This window comes from Carassius carassius, chromosome 26 (genome assembly GCF_963082965.1).
Source record: "Carassius carassius chromosome 26, fCarCar2.1, whole genome shotgun sequence".
NCBI lineage: Eukaryota > Metazoa > Chordata > Actinopteri > Cypriniformes > Cyprinidae > Carassius > Carassius carassius.
This window is the reverse complement of record NC_081780.1, coordinates 14,768,081-14,786,646: the sequence shown is the minus strand read 5'-3', so window position 1 is coordinate 14,786,646 and position 18,566 is coordinate 14,768,081. Positions and strand designations below refer to the sequence as shown.

Here is an 18,566-nt window from a genome sequence, read left to right as displayed (position 1 = left end):
AAGCCAGCATCTCTGATGTTATGGGGGTGCATAAGTGCATACGGTATGGGTAGCTTGCATGTTTTGGAAGGCTCTGTGAATGCTGAAAGGTATATAAAGGTTTTAGAGCAACATATGCTTCCCTCCAAACAACGTCTATTTCAGGGAAGGCCTTGTTTATTTCAGCAGGACAATGCAAAACCACATACTGCAGCTATAACAACAGCATGGCTTCGTCGTAGAAGAGTCCGGGTGCTAACCTGGCCTGCCTGCAGTCCAGATCTTTCACCTATAGAGAACATTTGGCGCATCATTAAATGAAAAATACGTCAAAGATGACCACGAACTCTTCAACAGCTGGAAATCTATATAAGGCAAGAATGGGACCAAATTCCAACAGCAAAACTCCAGCAACTCATAGCCTCAATGCCCAGACGTCTTCAAACTGTTTTGAAAAGAAAAGGAGATGCTACACCATGGTAAACATGCCCCGTCCCAACTATTTTGAGACCTGTAGCAGAAATCAAAATTGAAATGAGCTCATTTTGTGCATAAAATTGTAAACTTTCTCAGTTTAAACATTTGCTATGTTATCTATGTTCTATTGTGAATAAAATATTGGCTCATGTGATTTGAAAGTCTTTTAGTTTTCATTTTATTCAAATTTAAAAAACGTCCCAACTTTTCCGGAATTCGGGTTGTAAATACTTATAGTAAAGTTAGTTATCTTGTTTGAAAATATTTCTAATAGTTCATATATATATATATATATATATATATATATATACAGTAGGGATGGGCGTTTTCCGCAAATATCACATTCGAATGTTTGAGCTCACAAAAAACGAATATTCGAATATTCGTTTATTGAAATTAAGTTTGAGACAGACGTTATTTTTCAGCAACATTTATTGTTTCCGTAATTTTTGAACAAGCTTACACACAATAAGCTTGAACATTACACATCGTGTTTTGTAGCTGAAAACCTTTAACAATGCGTGCAAACAAACAAAAGTAAAGATAAAAAGAGAGAAAAAAAAAACGTAAAGCAGCCTGCAGCAATTAGGCTATTGTACAGAATGCTTAGACTTAACTTTGAAACTTTGAAACTGTCAGTAAATCTTTTTTGCTTTTTTTCCTATTGTTTTTCATGTTCTTGTTAAGAAATACGGCATGTAAACATGATCGGGGGAAAGTTGGCTCCTTAACAATCTGTTAACAATAAGACCGCCCACGGAGAAAACGCGCTCAGACGGCACAGATGTTGTCGGGACTCACAAACAACAGTGTGCTAAGCGAATAAGTTTTGTGAAGCGCTTCGTGTTTTTGTTTCACCACTGAATGGGATCCTCATCTGGTGGAATACATGGCTCCAGCAAGAACTGTTCCCACTCGTCTCGGCTGGACTCTCTGTAATCATCGCTGAAGAACTGGCTCAGCCTTTTCCGACGAGTGGGCATTGCATCCTCTTCATCGTTGGTGACGGCGGCTGCGTCCGCACCACTCGCATCAAGGAAAATGTTCTGATAATGTTCAAAAAGTTTTTTTTTCATACTTCTCTCATGTTTTCATCGAGAAACCTGAGATGTTTGTGCCGAGGGTCTAGGGCAGACGCGAGAAGAGGAGTTTTCACTGCATTCTCCAAGTTAGCGGTGTTTATTCGTTGCTTGAGAGATGCCGCAACAATGTTCTTGAATGCGGTTACTTTCTGTGATTATCCACTGCATATTTGAAGTACTGTAGAAGACCGCAGTTCTTATTCATTCATTCATAATTTTTTGCTTGCATACATCTTCAAATATGCCGTGGAGAATAACAGAAAGTGACCAAATTAGGTTTTATTGTGGTCTTTTTTTTTATTATTTATTTTTTTATGGCAAGCAAAAATATGTCGAAATTTGAATATAATTTTTATTTATCGAATAACTAGAGCAGAACAAATATTCAAATGTTCGACTGTCCTTGCACACCCCTAATATACAGGTGCTGGTCATATAATTAGAATATCATCAAAAAGTTGATTTATTTCACTAATTCCATTCAGAAAGTGAAACTTGTATATTATATTCATTCATTACACACAGTCACAGACTGATATATTTCAAATGTTTTTTTCTTTAAATTTTGATGATTATAACTGACAACTAAGGAAAATCCCAAATTCAGTATCTCAGAAAATTGTAATATTGTGAAAAGGTTCAATATTGAAGACACCTGGTGCCACACTTTAATCAGCTAATTAACTCAAAACACCTGCAAAGGCCTTTAAATGGTCTCTCAGTCTAGTTCTGTAGACTACACAATCATGGGGAAGACTGCTGAATTGACAGTTGTCCAAAAGATGACCATTGACACCTTGCACAAGGAGGGCAACACACAAAAGGTCATTGCAAAAGAGGCTGGCTGTTCACAGAGCTCTGTGTCCAAGCACATTAATAGAGAGGCGAAGGGAAGTAAAAGATGTGGTAGAAAAAGTGTACAAGCAATAGGGATAACCGCACCCTAGAGAGCATTGTGAAACAAAACCCATTCAAAAATGTGGAATGCAGTTGGAGTCAGTGCTTCAAGAACCACTACGCACATATGCAAGACATGGGTTTCAGCTGTCGCATTCCTTGTGTCAAGGCACTACTGAACAACAGACAGCGTCAGAAGCGTCTCGCATCAAAAAGTACTGGACTGCTGCTGAGTGGTCCAAAGTTATGTTCTCTGATGTAGTGTTAATTTCGTCACCTATTTTTAATTTAGTCTTAGGCTTAGTCTTGTGCCAAATGTCCTTGTTAGTTTTAGTCATATTTAGTCATTCACATATCTTTTTTTGTCAGTCAAGTTTTAGTCGACTAAAAGTCTCGTCATTTTAATCTTGTTTTAGTCAAAAGAAAACTCAAGGTATCTTAGTCGACTAAAAGTCTTTTAATTTTAGTCTAGTTTTAGTCAAAAAATGTTAGTGTTTTTTTAAAATAACACATTATTACTGATAAACATTTCAGTAAAAAAAGTGTTTCACATATCTCAAACATTGGTTAAATGTCATAATTACCTGACAAAATACACTTGTTGAATGATTTTTGTTGGATGCAAATGTTAAATGTGTCTGGTTTTCAAATTCTGATTTAGGAGACACATTCACAAATGATTAACCTGATCACATTTTTTTACTTTATTGATACTGCTTTTAATCGTAATGCAAAGACCGGTCATCGGGACATAAGCTGTCATGTACAATAAAAGAGCCTGCGCAGCAACAGGAAATATAATTTAACACAAAAAGCCTGCTAGTAGACGGTGGACTTGCGCTCAGGAATATTTTTTTATTTTGTATTTTTTGAGCGGCGTGTGGACAAATTCTTTTTACGCACACACTATTTTATTTCTTGATAACAGACCTCTGCTAACTATAACACACAAATATCGAGCCTCTTCCTTCGACATAGCATGTCGTCGTTGCTCGCTCATCACTCGTGTTCGCTTCAGGTGTTGTGTGTTCAGCAGTTTTGTGTTGCAGCCACAGGCTGGCAGCAACAGGAGTATGAGACCTGTAACTTGAGCAACAGCGCGAAGCCGCAAACTCGTTCTGAATATTTTAAAGGCGTAACAGCTGATGAAAAAGCAGAGACGATTGTAGACGAATATGAAGAGAGATTTTATCTTAGTTTTTATTTTATGCAAAACATTGTCGTCTCGTCTTTTTTCGTCAACAATAATGCATGTTAATTTAGTCTTAGTCAGCGTTTTTGGACAGTGCTGCAGTCTTGTCATCGTCTCGTCTTAGTCATGAAAAAAAAGGTTGTTGACGAACATATTTCGTCTCGTCTCGTCTGACGAAATTAACACTACTCTGATGAAAGTAAATGTTGCATTTCCTTTGGAAATCAGGGTCCCAGAGTCTGGAGAAAGAGAGGAGAGGCACACAATCCACGTTGCTTGAGGTCCAGTGTAAAGTTTCCACAGTCAGTGGTGGTTTGCGATGTCATGTCATCTGCTGGTGTTGGTCCACTGTGTTTTCTGAGGTCCAAGGTCAACACAGCCGTATACCAGGAAGTTTTAGAGCACTTCATGCTTCCTGCTGCTGACAAACTTTATGGAGATGCAGATTTCATTTTCCAACAGGACTTGGCACCTGCACACAGTGCCAAAGCTTCCAGTACCTGCTTTAAGGACCATGGTATCCCTGTTCTTAATTGGCCAACAAACTTGCCTGACCTTAACCCCATAGAAAATCTATGAGGTATTGTGAAGAGGAAGATGTGATATGCCAGACCCAAGAATGCAGAAGAGCTGAAGGCTACTATCAGAGCAACCCGGGCTCTCATAACACCTATATCTATATAGCACCTATATATATATATATATATATATATATATATATATATATATATATATATATATATATATATATATATATATATATATATATATATATATATATATATATATATATATATATATAAATAAATATGTATATATATATATATAAATAAATATGTATATATATATATATAAATAAATATGTATATAACAAATAACTGACCTTTTTTTTTTGCATCGGAAAGGACTAAGATGGGCCTACTTGTCCCTTCTCCCCTCCTCTCATTATCATTGCTCTGTCCTTGTCACGCTTTTGTCTCCTGCTATTAAAGTGAAGTTAGCAAGCTGTGTTGTCACTGTGGGTTGCTGCTAGAGCATGCTGGGGTTTTTCCTGAAAGGCAGCACAGAACACAAAACGTTTTATGTTCCACACAACCTGCTGCTTTCATTTTTTGCTTAATTTTTTTTTTCTGATGTTTATCCCTAGATACATCAAATTGACTTGATTTTAACATCTTATAATGGCAAAACCCACTGACACATGGCTAAGGTTTCAAGGTAATAATAATGACTCTAAAATGTCATGTGGTGTTAGCATCCAGTTATCAACAAATGATCAAACAAGTGTCATGCCTAAAAATTGAATGAAACATTTTGAGGTCTATGAGATATCCTCCTGTAGGTGAAAGTTGTTTAGAAATATATTATTTAGCACACCTCTCTTCACCAAGTCACGTCATGCCATGTCCATATCGCAAACGGTGGGGGATTCGTTGTGTGCAGTGGTTAAGGGTTTGTAATATTAATAACGGTGCTTGCTAAGTATTGCATCAGTAGACATTAATACATTTCCTTCAGGGCTGTACTTATTCTTGTTTTTGTTTTAACCGTGGATCAACAGCTTCCTCTGTGCTTTCTACTGACTGTCACGAGGAGGACACAATTAGCCACCATGAGAACGCTAAATCCCTGGGCCGTAATTACCCCCTCTGCAGATTTCTGGATGGCTCTATATCCAAGTGTCGACCCCTCTCAGGTCTTCACTCAAAGGTCAGATTTAAACAAGCCCAGCAGCCCCCCCAAGTGCACAGACCCTGGGTTCATACGGACACATGAGCCAAGGGCAGTGCTGGACTGGGTCTGGGACATGCTACTGATGGATTTATACAGGTTTAGCCTTAAACAGAGAGAGATGCTTTATACAGGCTGAGCGCTGTCAGGGGACCATGTGTTACAAATTGCCTTGGATTGAGAGAAATCAAGCATTAGATTTTTCAGGCAATTAAAATAAATGATTATAGTGTTAATTCAAAGTTGACTTTTACTCTCATAGCATCGTGTTTGTGTAATTAAACCGTGAACTGTTGAATGCAGATCATCGGTTTAGAAAGAATATATATAGTTTCTACCACCACTGGCATTAATTAACCGTTCATTTGAGCTCATTATTCTCAGAGTGCTTTAATTGGAAATAGAATTGATGCTAATAGCTTTTTTTCATGGGAAAATCTATACATTTATAAGCTATTTCATTCTTACCCTATACCTTATAGGGTGATGTACTGAAAAAGTCAAATAAAAATGCAGTTTTATATTACAAATGTATTAAATGTAAAATGTATTAAATCAATATATGTAAAATATATCTTTATTTTTTTAAATAAAAAAATACATTATTTTTTCTGTACTATTTTTTAATATTCAAAATGAAATGCAAGCATAGTTTATTATATTCTCTCTTAAATATACTGTGACTTATTAATTTACTATTTAAACAGAAAGTATACAGATTTGCTATTAAAATCAGTGCTGTCTCAATTGTGAGGGAAGGATGTGAAAGTAGCTTACTGCAAAGCCAAATGAAAAGTCACTGAAGATCACTATTCAGTAATGTTGATATTATGATGTTGTATGATGTTGATGTTAATTGTAAAATAATGTCAACAGAGCCATAGACAATATATTAAAACACCCATCCACCATAACATAAATTTTCAATTTTTCTGAAGATTACAGGGTTGTCACAAAGATCCTTGTGTGTATCCCTATATAGATGCTGACCTGTTTCTGTAAACAACTTTCAGAAAAAAAGGTTTGCTTCTTGAAGTGATAGTGGTAGATATATATGTGACCTTCTTCAATATTTAAAGGAGGGAAATGAGATCTGCTGAGTGCTGATGGTCATATATGGCTTTCCGTCTCATTCTAACATCACTGGTTAGCTCTGGCAAGATGCTTTATGTGTCATTTTGCTTTATGTGTTTATGCTTTTCAATGTGTGTTATCACAGATATGGTAGTCTCTACTGTATTGTACACTGTATTTATTTTTGCTGTGGTATCAAAATTAATATTAAGCCTCATCAGTAGTCCAAATGTTGACTACTGATCATTTGGTATTGAAGCAATCCTACATGCATTATTTTATTTATTTTTTATTAAACTACTGTATCATAAATTTGAGAATCCTACTGTTACTGTACAACTAAAGGACTAGTTTCTGAAGCCTTGCGTGCATCATACAGTAGACAAAGACAGGAACTCCGATGCATGTGCCCCATGGGACATTCTGTAAATAAAGCTTTACAGCCTCCATTAAAGATTCATCAAACGCAGAACATCCTCAGTCTAGAATTTAATGGGACTCTGGTTGTATATCATCCATGTAACTGTTCTGTCTGCTTTAGTAGTTGAGTTTTTGATGTGTTTACGATGAAGCATTGCTCCCAGTTTCTTTTTATTAGGGCTCAAGCCCAAAGGGCGAGAGGCCTATTGTTTTCCTTAGGATTATTAGGGCTCAAGTCTGCGGCCATTAGGGCCGGGCAGAGACTGATACACGGGCGTGGCACAGGGGCTCTACAGCACCCCCTGGAACACAGTCAGAAATGTTGATGTATTGCTCACACATACTTGCACGTATTAATATGAAACTCTGTACACATATAGATCTCATTGTGCCGAACAACTTTCGTATTGCATGTCATAGGCTCCGCCCAACAGGAAGTCAGCTATTTAGAGTTATGTAAAAAGTGCATGCTCTGGAATTTTATATACTAGTCATAGGTTTTTTTGCCGATTGCCACCAAACTCGGTCAACATGATCTCAAGACATTGGGGATGAAAAATTGCCAGGGGATTTTTGATATCTCAAATGGTTTGCTCGTGGCAAGGTGTTGAAATTATGGCGAGAAATGAGAAACAGGAAGTGTCTAATACCATCCACATACATTTCCTGATTTTAATCAAACTTCATCAGATTATTTGTTGTATGATGTTGATCGCATATATGTGACTATTAGGAGTAAAAGTTATAGCGCCACCAACTGGCAGCAGGAACTGCTTTGAATTCAGCATCTTATTTTTTACTCGATTTGCTTCAGACTTAATCAGAATAATGTTAAAACAGCCAATATAAACAATCGTGGCAACATGTCAAACTGGAATACTTTTCAAGTGATTTTGAGGCATATAACATACTTAGAATTTCACAAAACTCACAACACACATCAGTATTACTGATAGCTAGATACTGGCAAAAGCTTATTAAAGGGCGTGGAAGAGGCACCTTTTGACAAAAGAGGGGGGGGGGGGGGGGGGTTAGTTTTAGCTACAGACACCAAATTCGGTACATATATTGTTCTTATCAAGACGGACAACTTTCTAACTCACAGTCATCAGCTACGACCAACAGGAAGTTGGCTATTTTGATTTGAATATGGATTTTTGGAAAATTCAGCTGTGAATTAATGCATACTGCTCAGAGGAGAAGTACACTATACACACCAAACTTTGCCTACATGATGCCAAAACATTGAGGAACTTAAATTGCGAATGGATTTTGGATAGCTTGAACGGTTTTGTTGTGGTGATTTTTTGAAATGACCGTAAAAAGGGAATCATTAATTGTCTTGTATTTTTAAATTGCAACTTCCAAACACTTCAAAACTTTTTTCATACAGATGAAAAAGTCATTTTGAGGAAATATGCATAGTTTCACGACTTTACAACACTGTATGGATAACAGAAAATTAAAAAACTGTCAGACATCTCATCTCACTCTGTCCCTCTGTTTGAGTATATGTGCTTAGACTTCCATTGTCTGAGAGAAATAGCGCCCCTACAGGTGCAATTCCCGGACTAAAAAGGAGACTCTCTTAGTTTCACTTTTAAATCGGTTAAAAATACAAATATGTACTTAGATTTAATTCACACTGACAAGCTAAACCAACATATCTGGTTATTACCGGGTCAGGGCTCATTAATATTTGATGTCTGGCCAGGTGAGAAGAGAGAAAGACAAGAGATTAATCACCGCTCTGAGCATGAGCTTGTGGAGTCACCAGATCATAACAAACTAATTTATTCTTGTTTTATAGCTTTTAAATATAAAATATTACGGCGATATCTCACAATCCACCAATTAGAACACACCAAGAGCTAAATTCAGATGTTTGTGAACTGTTTGTGTGAAAATGAAATATTTGCGGATGACTGTCTGACACTATCTGAAATCATCGCTCCGATCAGCACGTGCAGTCAGTGTCACGAGCTCACAAAAAAACTAATTTATTCTTGTTTAAGAGCTTCTTAAAATAAAATATTACCGCAAATGCACACAATCCATCCATTATAACACAACAAGAGCTAAACTCAGGTGTTTGTGACCCGTGTAAGTGTGAAAGACTTTTTGACACCACGAGCTGCAATAGAGATCGGGATCGTTGCGTCACGTTGCAATGCATTGTGGGAATTGCGGTACGGAAGTAGATGTACTGTATAGTAGGCATTAGGTAACGTTGGTCAGTTGGTCATTAATTTTGATTATTTTTGGGAAAATGGTTCAGAACTGCTGTAATCGGTCGGTCTCATGATCGACAGGGCAAACGCCTCGTGAATCATATTAGTTTTCAACATTTTCCTACTTGGAAAAAAACACAAGGTGTATGTATTCATGTATTTATTATTATTATTATTATTATTATTATTATTATTATTATTATTATGCTCTAACAAGAATTAATCTATATTTAATTAAATCGATGACATTTTTTTTACATGTGATTTGTCCATTTCTGCATCTTAACGCCTAAAAACCTAAAACATGCTCTATTATACTATTGTTAGCAATTTCTTTATCGTCCAATTTATCTGGTGTACACACTTTTATTTTGATAATAAACTTGTTTGTTAGATTACAGACAGTTACAGTGGTCTATAATAAATACTAACGGGTTTTATTCAAGCTGTTTAGAATGATTGAAGTAGGCTAATTTTTTGAAATGTAAATCCAAAAAAAATAAAAAATAAATAAATAAATAAAACATTGGAAAACAATAACTGTTGTACTTTTTTAAACATTTTGTATAATTTCATAATTTATGTATTATAATTGTAAAAACAAAAATAAATTTAGCCACTTACATAGAAATCTCTTAGGCCTTATTCTTTTCTGACAGTTTTAGGGATTTTTAAAAATCCTAAAAATCCTTATTTGTGCTGCAAATAATAATTTCAAACTCATTTGATATTGACCTATGACATCCTGTGACATGATATTTATCTTAATTTACATAATCTCATGAATGTAACAGTAAAACTTTTCAGCTCACAGATGAAGACTAAGCTGTAATGCAAGCAGAACTTTCACAAATGCTTATAGGTCAATAAAATCATTACAAAACACTTAAAAATAATTTAAGAATTTGATAACACTGTAAAATAATGTCTAATTTGTTAACATTAGTAAATGCATTGGTAACACTTCATTGGTAACTACAGATTGATACAGAAATTAGAAATATTTATTTCAATATGCAATAAAAGGAAACCGTACACTTTAATTATATGTAGGAGGCATTTTGGGGATGGTAAAGGTTTTGTCCATTGGGTGGTGCTGTGGCTATGTTTAATTAGAGAACCTGAGCAACAAGTGTGTATGTTGGTATTTGGAAAGCACAGTTTTTGAGTGCATGGCAGAGTAGCTCGCAAGAAGGATTCTAGTTGCATGTGGTCCATAAGGTATGGCTTTGTGTGTACATGTGAACAAGGAGAGGACACAAGTAGTTTGAGATCATGTTTAATGGAGCTCAAGTAATAAAGAAAGACATTTGTTATGCATCTACATCCGTCTGCATGGACTCTGTTTGTACGTGTTTTAAACTTGCTTACTCCTAATATCAACAACATTGGAAAGCCAGTACACACACACACACACACACACACACACACACACACACACACACACACACACACACACAGATTATATATATGTACAGTTTCATTTTTTCCATATTGAAAAAATATTTCTGTGCTCTGTATCCCTCTGTGTTGTTTAACTTTTTAGTTTGGTAGATGAATGTTCCTTTTAATCTCCTTTGTGAATGCTTTAAATGTATAAATAGTCTTCACTTTAGATGAGTTCACAAAAATAGATAGCTGGAAACTACTAAATGTTTTATAAAAACCTGACTTTATCATGAATTACAGCAGGAATATATGTTAATAAAGCAGTTATTAACACATTGACCAACTATTATCATGTGTCTATCCATCAAGATTCATATATTTACACTAAAATAGTTTATTAATCATTTAATTTCACTTTCTTAATGATCTCATGAACCACGGACAAAAATAACTGGTTTGAAAATAATGTAATTATACATAAAGTATGAAAATACAATGATTGAACTTAGCTCAAGAACAAAACATTTATAGCTGTATTTATGAACTGCTTAATAATGCCTATTAAAGTAGTGCTATTATTATTTTTCACTTTTTCAACTTTAGTTATACTGTAATGTTGCTGTTTCAGCGTAAAAAATGTTCTGCAAAGTTACAAAGCTGAAAGCCCAATTGTTTGAATGAACAAATTGTTTGGACTACAACAAATATTTTTTGTGATATCACAAATATGGATTTGTGATATCACAAATATGGACGAATGGGATGAGAATTGGTTGAGCTGCAATATAGAAAGCAACGAGTGTGATATATATGTAGTTGACCATGAAGGCTGGAAGAGAAAAACAAAACTCCTTATTATATTCAGGTGTGAAGAATTATTAGGCATTTTTTCCTTTACTGATAAAATGAGCCAAAAAAAGAGGTTTAACTCAGACAAAAAAATGTGTTACTAAAGTTAAATATATTGTTCTGTGAATGTGATTTCTAAGTCTAGATGATTCGGATTAACCCTTTAACTGCCATATCCCTTAAAACCTGACTGCCAGAGGGCTATTGTGAATGCATGTTCCTGCTGGGCACAGTTTACCTGATGCCACCGGGGTGGCGTTGCACTGATGGCTTGAGCCCGAACAAATTTTTCGTTATTGTGCTGCACTCTGGGAATGCTCCATCAGGCCATCCTTAAAAATATTCTTGTTTGCCGTAACCTGAGCGACCCTGTCAATTTAGGACCGACTCATTTTATTTTTTACCGACTTGCCGGTTGTACATTTGCGTTAAGACCGACCAATAATTTTTTTTTTACTCCTCAAACAAAAGCAATAAAATAATATTAATTATATTTTAGTAAGTATTGTAAATATATAAATTGCCTGGGCCTACATACAAACGAAGAATACGTTCTTTCTTAAAAAAAAAAACCTGTGACGTCATCTATGTTTACACTATTGGTAACAGATGTTACACTATGACCTGTGCGTTCACTTCGTCTCATTCACTGTCAGAGTCAACGGTTCGTGCTTGGTAATGATGGCTGCGGCTGCAGTAAACAAAATGTTTGTGGTCACTGTTCAAAGTCATACGGGTTCGGGCACCATAATACATCTAAAAAATTAATTAAAACATATAGGTTATCACTATACACAGGTCTTTGATTTAAAGCCTAAAAAACTCAGTCATTCATCCATTCTGCACTAAAACAGCCTGTCGCTATTAGGCTTGGGCGGTATCCAAATTTTGATACCGTCAAACCTCCTCCCTATTTTACCTCGGTATACGGTATTACCGTGAATAATTAAAAAAGGATGACGTAAGGCTGAGACAGCATCACCAAACTGTTGGCTTGTGCCTAAACCATTCAGAAACTGAATACCAAACACTAATACTGAAACAATAACAAAATTGCATGCACAACAATATTAACAACTTTTATTAGCAACAAATAGCAATAGTCAAACAGAATTAAATTAACATAAACATACAGAACAGTTTTTGCAGAGACCGCCAACTTGGAGAATGCAGTGAAAACTCCTCTTCTCGTGTCTGCCCTAGACCCTCGGCACAAACATCTCAGGTTTCTCGATGAAAACATGAGAGAAGTAAGAAAAAAAACCTTTTTGAACATTATCAGAACATTTTCCTTGATGCGAGTGGTGCGGATGCAGTCGCCGTCACCAACGATGAAGAGGATGCAATGCCCACTCGTCGGAAAAGGCTGAGCCAGTTCTCCAGCGATGATTACAGAGAGTCCAGCCGAGACGAGTGGGAACAGTTCTTGCTGGAGCCATGTATTCCACCAGATGAGGATCCCATTCAGTGTTGAAACGAAAACAAGAAGCGCTTCACAAAACCTATTCGCTTAGCAAACAGTTATTTGTGAGTCCCGACAACGTCTGTGCCGTCTAAACGCGTGTTCTCCGTGGGCGGTCTTATTGTTAACAGACTAAGGAGCCGACTTTCCCCCAATCATGTTTACATGCCTGTATTTCTTAACAAGAACATGTAAAACAATAGAAAAAAAAGCAAAAAAGATTTGCTGAGTTTCAAAGTTAAGTGTAAGCTACATTCTGTACAATGGCCTAATTGCTGCAGGCTGCTTTACGTTTTTTCTTTGTTCATTTTTTATTTTTTTTGCTTTTAATCTGTACTTTTGTTTGTTTGCACGCATTGTTAAAGGTTTTCAGCTACAAAAGACGATGTGTAGCTAATGTTCAAGCTTATTGTGTGTAAGCTTGTTCAAAAATGACAGAAACAATAAATGTTGCTGAAAAATAACGTCTGTCTCATTAAACTTAATTTAAATAAACAAATATTCTAATATTCGTTTTTTGTGAGTTTAAAATTATTTGAATGTGATATTTGTGGAAAACGCCCATCTTTAAAAATCACACTGCACGAACTACTTTTAATAACAAAGAGCAGCTTATAAAAAAAGAGCAAATAGACCCACAACAGTCAACCAAAGTTGAATTAAAATAAACATCCATATATATATATATATTATAAAAATTATTGAAAAGCAATAGGTCTAAATAAAAACTTATTCTTTCCAGTCTTCTTTCCAAAAAAGTGTTTAATTAAATCCAAATAAAATACCTGAATCCATTAAATAAATAAAAAATAAACACAGTGCCAATAGGAACGAATGGCAAGTGGCATACAATCTAGTCAAGATTTTTCGCTAGGGCACGTTGTGGACCGACAACTTTACCTGCGGTGCTGAAAACCTGCTCCGATGGTGTGCTTGTACAGACGCACAGGTACTTTCGTGCCACTCGCGACATCTGGGGAAAACACCAGGCAGCATTTTTCCATGAATGAAGTGGGTCCTCATCTCCTTGGCTCCAAACAGTAGGCTGTTATATCAGCTCCGACTCGGTCCTTTACGTTGCCGATGCCGACAGGACCTGCCATTGCATCGGCTTTTTTTTTTTTTTGCAGCATATTCCCAGAGTCATCTTTTTTCGTGAGGGCATAATTTGCAAATAAATAGCCTCGGCCGTATTTACCACCTCTCCCTTCTCGTTCGGTCGAAACCCGAAATACGCGATGACAACCACGCATATGCATTTTTAGGCATTAAATAAATTATATTTAATATTTAATCCTTGTCTCCTATATAAGTGCAGTGTTTTTTGTTTTTTTTATTGACGGTATGACGGTATTGAAACTGATACCATTGCTATTTTTAGATCCCGCGGTATACCATATTACCGTATTACCGCCCAAGCCTAGTCGCTATCCAGCTGAAAAAGAGTGTTTTGAGTCAATCCAAATAGAATGAATGACATGTGCTAGGGCTTTCAACACCGACTGGTTGGCAGTTTTTGAGACATTTCTTGGTAGGCTTTGTCAAACCCAAACACTTCAAGTCCTAGTGCTGTTTCCATGGGGAAGACCAGGTTTGGTCTGGTTCCACGATGCAGTTCTTGCATCTGCCTTTCAAATGGGGTGGTCTTTGTCATTCAGACTTCACACTGCTGTCAGGGTGAGATTGCCAGTTTATATGGTTTTGGTGCCTTTTTGGATGATATGAAATCGAGTTAAAGGAATTGCTCACCATCATGTTGGTCCAATCCCACTTTCTTACTTTTTTTTCTGGGAAACACAAAAGTAGAAAAAAACGAGTTTGAATGTTCAAGCTGCTCTTTTCTATACAACTACCTGAAACATTTATTGAACAGGGACTCTCAAGCTCCAATAGACAAAATAGAAAAATATATGTATTCGATGTGACTTATAGAATTTCCAATTTTCAAGCCATGTGATGGTTTTCTGTGAGGAAAAGAGCAATTTAAGGCACTTCTGCCATGATTCTCATTCCCACTTCTGAATTTTCAAACTTTGTTACTCAGTCATATGAAACAACGTATCATTGATGTCTTTTCCCAACATATTTGAATATATGCAGATTACATTTGAGAGGTATGGTTGAGTGGAACGGATTAAACTTTGATCAGTTTCTTACTCAAAGCCATTGTACAATTTTCAAACTCCTGGAATAGTGTGCACGAGTCTCATACAGTACTTTTATAGAACTTGACAGATCCTGATTGCTGTATGCTTTTGTTGTATTGAAATGAGCAGCTCAATAAGCTATTGTTCAGAAATTCTATTTTTGTTTTCATGAAAGAAAGTAAGTTATACTGTATGTGATTGGGGGGAAATTAAGGGTTGGAAATGAAGATTAATAAATAGTTAAATTTGTAATTTTCAATATTTTCTGTGCCTCCATCAGACACTTGCCTGTAAAACAAAGCTTATATAAAGCTTAGCATGTACTAGTTTGTCATGGTAACACCTCAGGAGGTGACAAGCTACCATTTATATTTCTGATTTATATTACAAGGTATTCATGTTTTATTTAGCGTTTTTTTAGTCATACTGTAGGTACAATGTAGTTCTAAGAAAGCTGCAAACAAACATTTTAACATACCTCTTAAAAACTGGGTAAAAATTCACTTTGACACCTTCTTTTGAACATTTTAACAAGTCTATCCATTTTTTCTCTCGTCGTTGTTTAAAGCGGTGTAGAACATGTTGTAATTATGCCTGTCTCTCCCCTTAGACTAACACCTCTGCACCACCACCTCTCTAATCAACACTTCTTAATTAATGCTTTGCTAACTCGTCCACAGTGTACAAAACTGAACCGAGTGACTTCTGCTAGACGGCAGTGTTGTCAATATGCCCATTATGAGACTGTGCTAGCAGCGGCCCTCTGGGCCCTGGTGCTGTCTGTGTATGGGATAACTATGGTAAGATATGTAGTTTCTTTTTGTGAGAAAGTCTGGAGCCAAAGACCTCAGGCTGGTTGAATCCCTTACTGGCTGCTTCTCATAACACGCAGTGGATATTAATTATGACATTTCACTGTCCTCATTAACCAAACAAGTCCACTGTCATGACAAACAAAAGCCACAGTGCAAAAGTTCAACCATTTTTTTATTTTTTATTTTTTTGTCTTAACCAGCTGTGACTGCTAAAACCGTCACACAATTAGACAATTTAGAAAACACATGGATTCTGGTTTTAGCATGGTGAAATATTGTCAGTCTAAAATGAAACTATATAAAGTAGCTGAATACTAAACATCAAAGGCCAGATTTACTTAACAGCTTTGAGTGCAAACCTTACTATCTAAAAAAAAAAAACTACTGTCAGGATTCACTAAAGATACGTGGTGAAAAAATAGTACAGAAAGGTGATGGACAGTTATTTTTGTTGCTGACCTTGTTTTATATGCATTTGTAAGAGTTTCCTTTTCAGACACAAAATTTATTGGAGATTATTTCAATAAATTATGGATTGTTACAGTAGCCAGTTTGCTAGTATTTGCACCATTATTTACAGTGTTGTAACTAGTTACATGGAATGGAATTATGTATTTAATTAAAAAATAAATGTAACTGTAATCTGTTACAGTTACTGAGTAATTAAATTACAGTTAAGAACATTTTAACGATTACAAACAATTGCACAGATTTAATTGATTCTTTTACCAAATTGCTTTGGCTGCTCCAAAATATGAGACACCAATGTTTCGGCAGTTAAGGGCACAGGCTTATTTGTTACCCGTTTATTTATTTTTTTACCTACTTGGGATCCTCTATATGCTTTCTTTTTAAAGATTAACTGTAAGGTAACCTTTTAAAATTATTAACAGTTGATAAGAATCCATTAGAAATGTTCAAAAGTGATCAAATGTAATTAGTTACATTACTGTAATTAATTGAAATAGCATTTACATTTTAAATAGGGTAACTTGTAATCTGTAACCCTTTACATTTCCAAAGTATCCTTCTTAACACTGATTATTTAACACCCTAAAAAGAATGCCTTAACCCATTTTGCACTTGATATGACTGCGATAGTCGCTAATTTGTAACTTGCACATTTTTAGTAAATCTGGCCCCAAGTATGTTTTGTTGCTTCCCAGAGGAAATGCGCTGTAGTAATTTCACAGAGGTTCTCAGTCACAGTATGGATCATTTAACTGTCAACCTTGTCTCAGATGTTTCTCCTGGAATTCCTTTAGAGAAACAATAATAGAAACTAATAAGAATACAGGTAATTAACAAATTGTAGCATGGCAGAGCTTAGCTATTTTGGTTTTAGAAGATTTTAACATCAGTTATCAGTACCGTCACAGCAAGTGGTTGTGGTGCATATAGGACAACTACAGTATCTCATACCATGAGTTAACCCTGCCAGCTACCACAAGACTTCTACTGAGGTCTTTGATGGCCAGCTGGATTTAGTCCTGTTCAATTATCCCTCTATAATCAAAAGAGTAATGCAGCAGAGGACAAGCTTAGATCAATACCCCAGTGAGTTATTGTCCTAGACATCTACCTTTGCATGATCCCAATCCCTCCTGTCTAGTGATAGTGAGAGGGGCTTGTCATCATCCACCAAGTTCATGTTTATCAATCGAGGTGTCCGGTGTAGAAATTTAAACCCTTGCCTATTTAAATAACACCTCTGATCCTTGCCTTCAGTCAACTGGCAGACAGATTTATGAAGACGTAACAGTCTAAAAGTTTCATTTATATTCTGGCTGCACTCCCATCCAACATGTGCATCGTGATGGGCATTAGATTCAAGAAGTGAGAACTTTTTAGCCCACTCATTCAAAGTTGAGAGAAGGAAGTGGGAGGCTACTGTTACTGCAACTATTTTTGTCACTTAATGTCATAGACTATAACAATCCTGGTCAAAATTGTATAATTTTGACTCAGGTGTGCTCTGGAATGATTCATTATCATTTTTTATTTTAGCCTGTCCCTGGGATGATTCATTGTGCTTATTATCAAATGGTTACCAAAGTTGTATTTGAGGTCATAGGGTTGCAGGGTTGTTTTTCACATTTGCTTATTGGGGCACCTAAATGTACTATGTAAAAACAATTGCATCATCACTTGCGTAATACTCCATATACCAACCGCAGTCAATTCCCGAACCCATTCCTGAAATCCTCTTCAGATTACCACAAGTACATGGAATCTGTACCTTTTAGTCATGTGGGATTTTGCTTTCCCAGAAGTGGAAACTTCTACATTATTGTCATTTCTCTCCATCCGTGGCATTTGCAGAAAATTTCTCGGCCACAGAAGTTGGCTGTTCCCAATGTCCGCTCTTTTTTTTTTTGTAGATACTGAATTGTATTACTTCTTGACTAAAACGTTCTCCACAAGTATGAAGGTCTGTAGTACTTTTACTATTGACAACAACCCTGAGAACAACACCGTTTCTAAAGCAGCGGTAGCCAGCCTTGCTCCTGGAGGACTACAGCTGGTTAAAATAATAACAGTGTATTATTTTATATGACTCCTCAACTCCTGTTGGCAGGGCAGGGGAGTCTGCTCCTGCTCCAAGAGGGTCAATAGCTGGGTTTAAGCACTGTTTCAATCCAAATTGTCACTTCCTGGTAAACTGGCATTATATATCACCAAGAAAAGTAGGAGAAGCCATTTAATATAATCATTTTCATACATAACTTGTGGCTCAGCGCGAGCAAAAATAATATAAAATAAATGAGGTAATTGCTTTAAGAGGGGGATGCCTGCTATTTGGGAATGCAGTCATGTAACA

At 36.2% G+C, this 18,566-nt stretch overlaps 1 protein-coding gene across 7 annotated transcripts in view; it reads left to right on the top strand.

Moving 5' to 3' along the window:
* LOC132105870 (liprin-alpha-2-like) overlaps nt 1-18,566 on the top strand; it is a 216,017-nt gene that overhangs the window by 142,974 nt on the left and 54,477 nt on the right. The window lies entirely within an intron of this gene.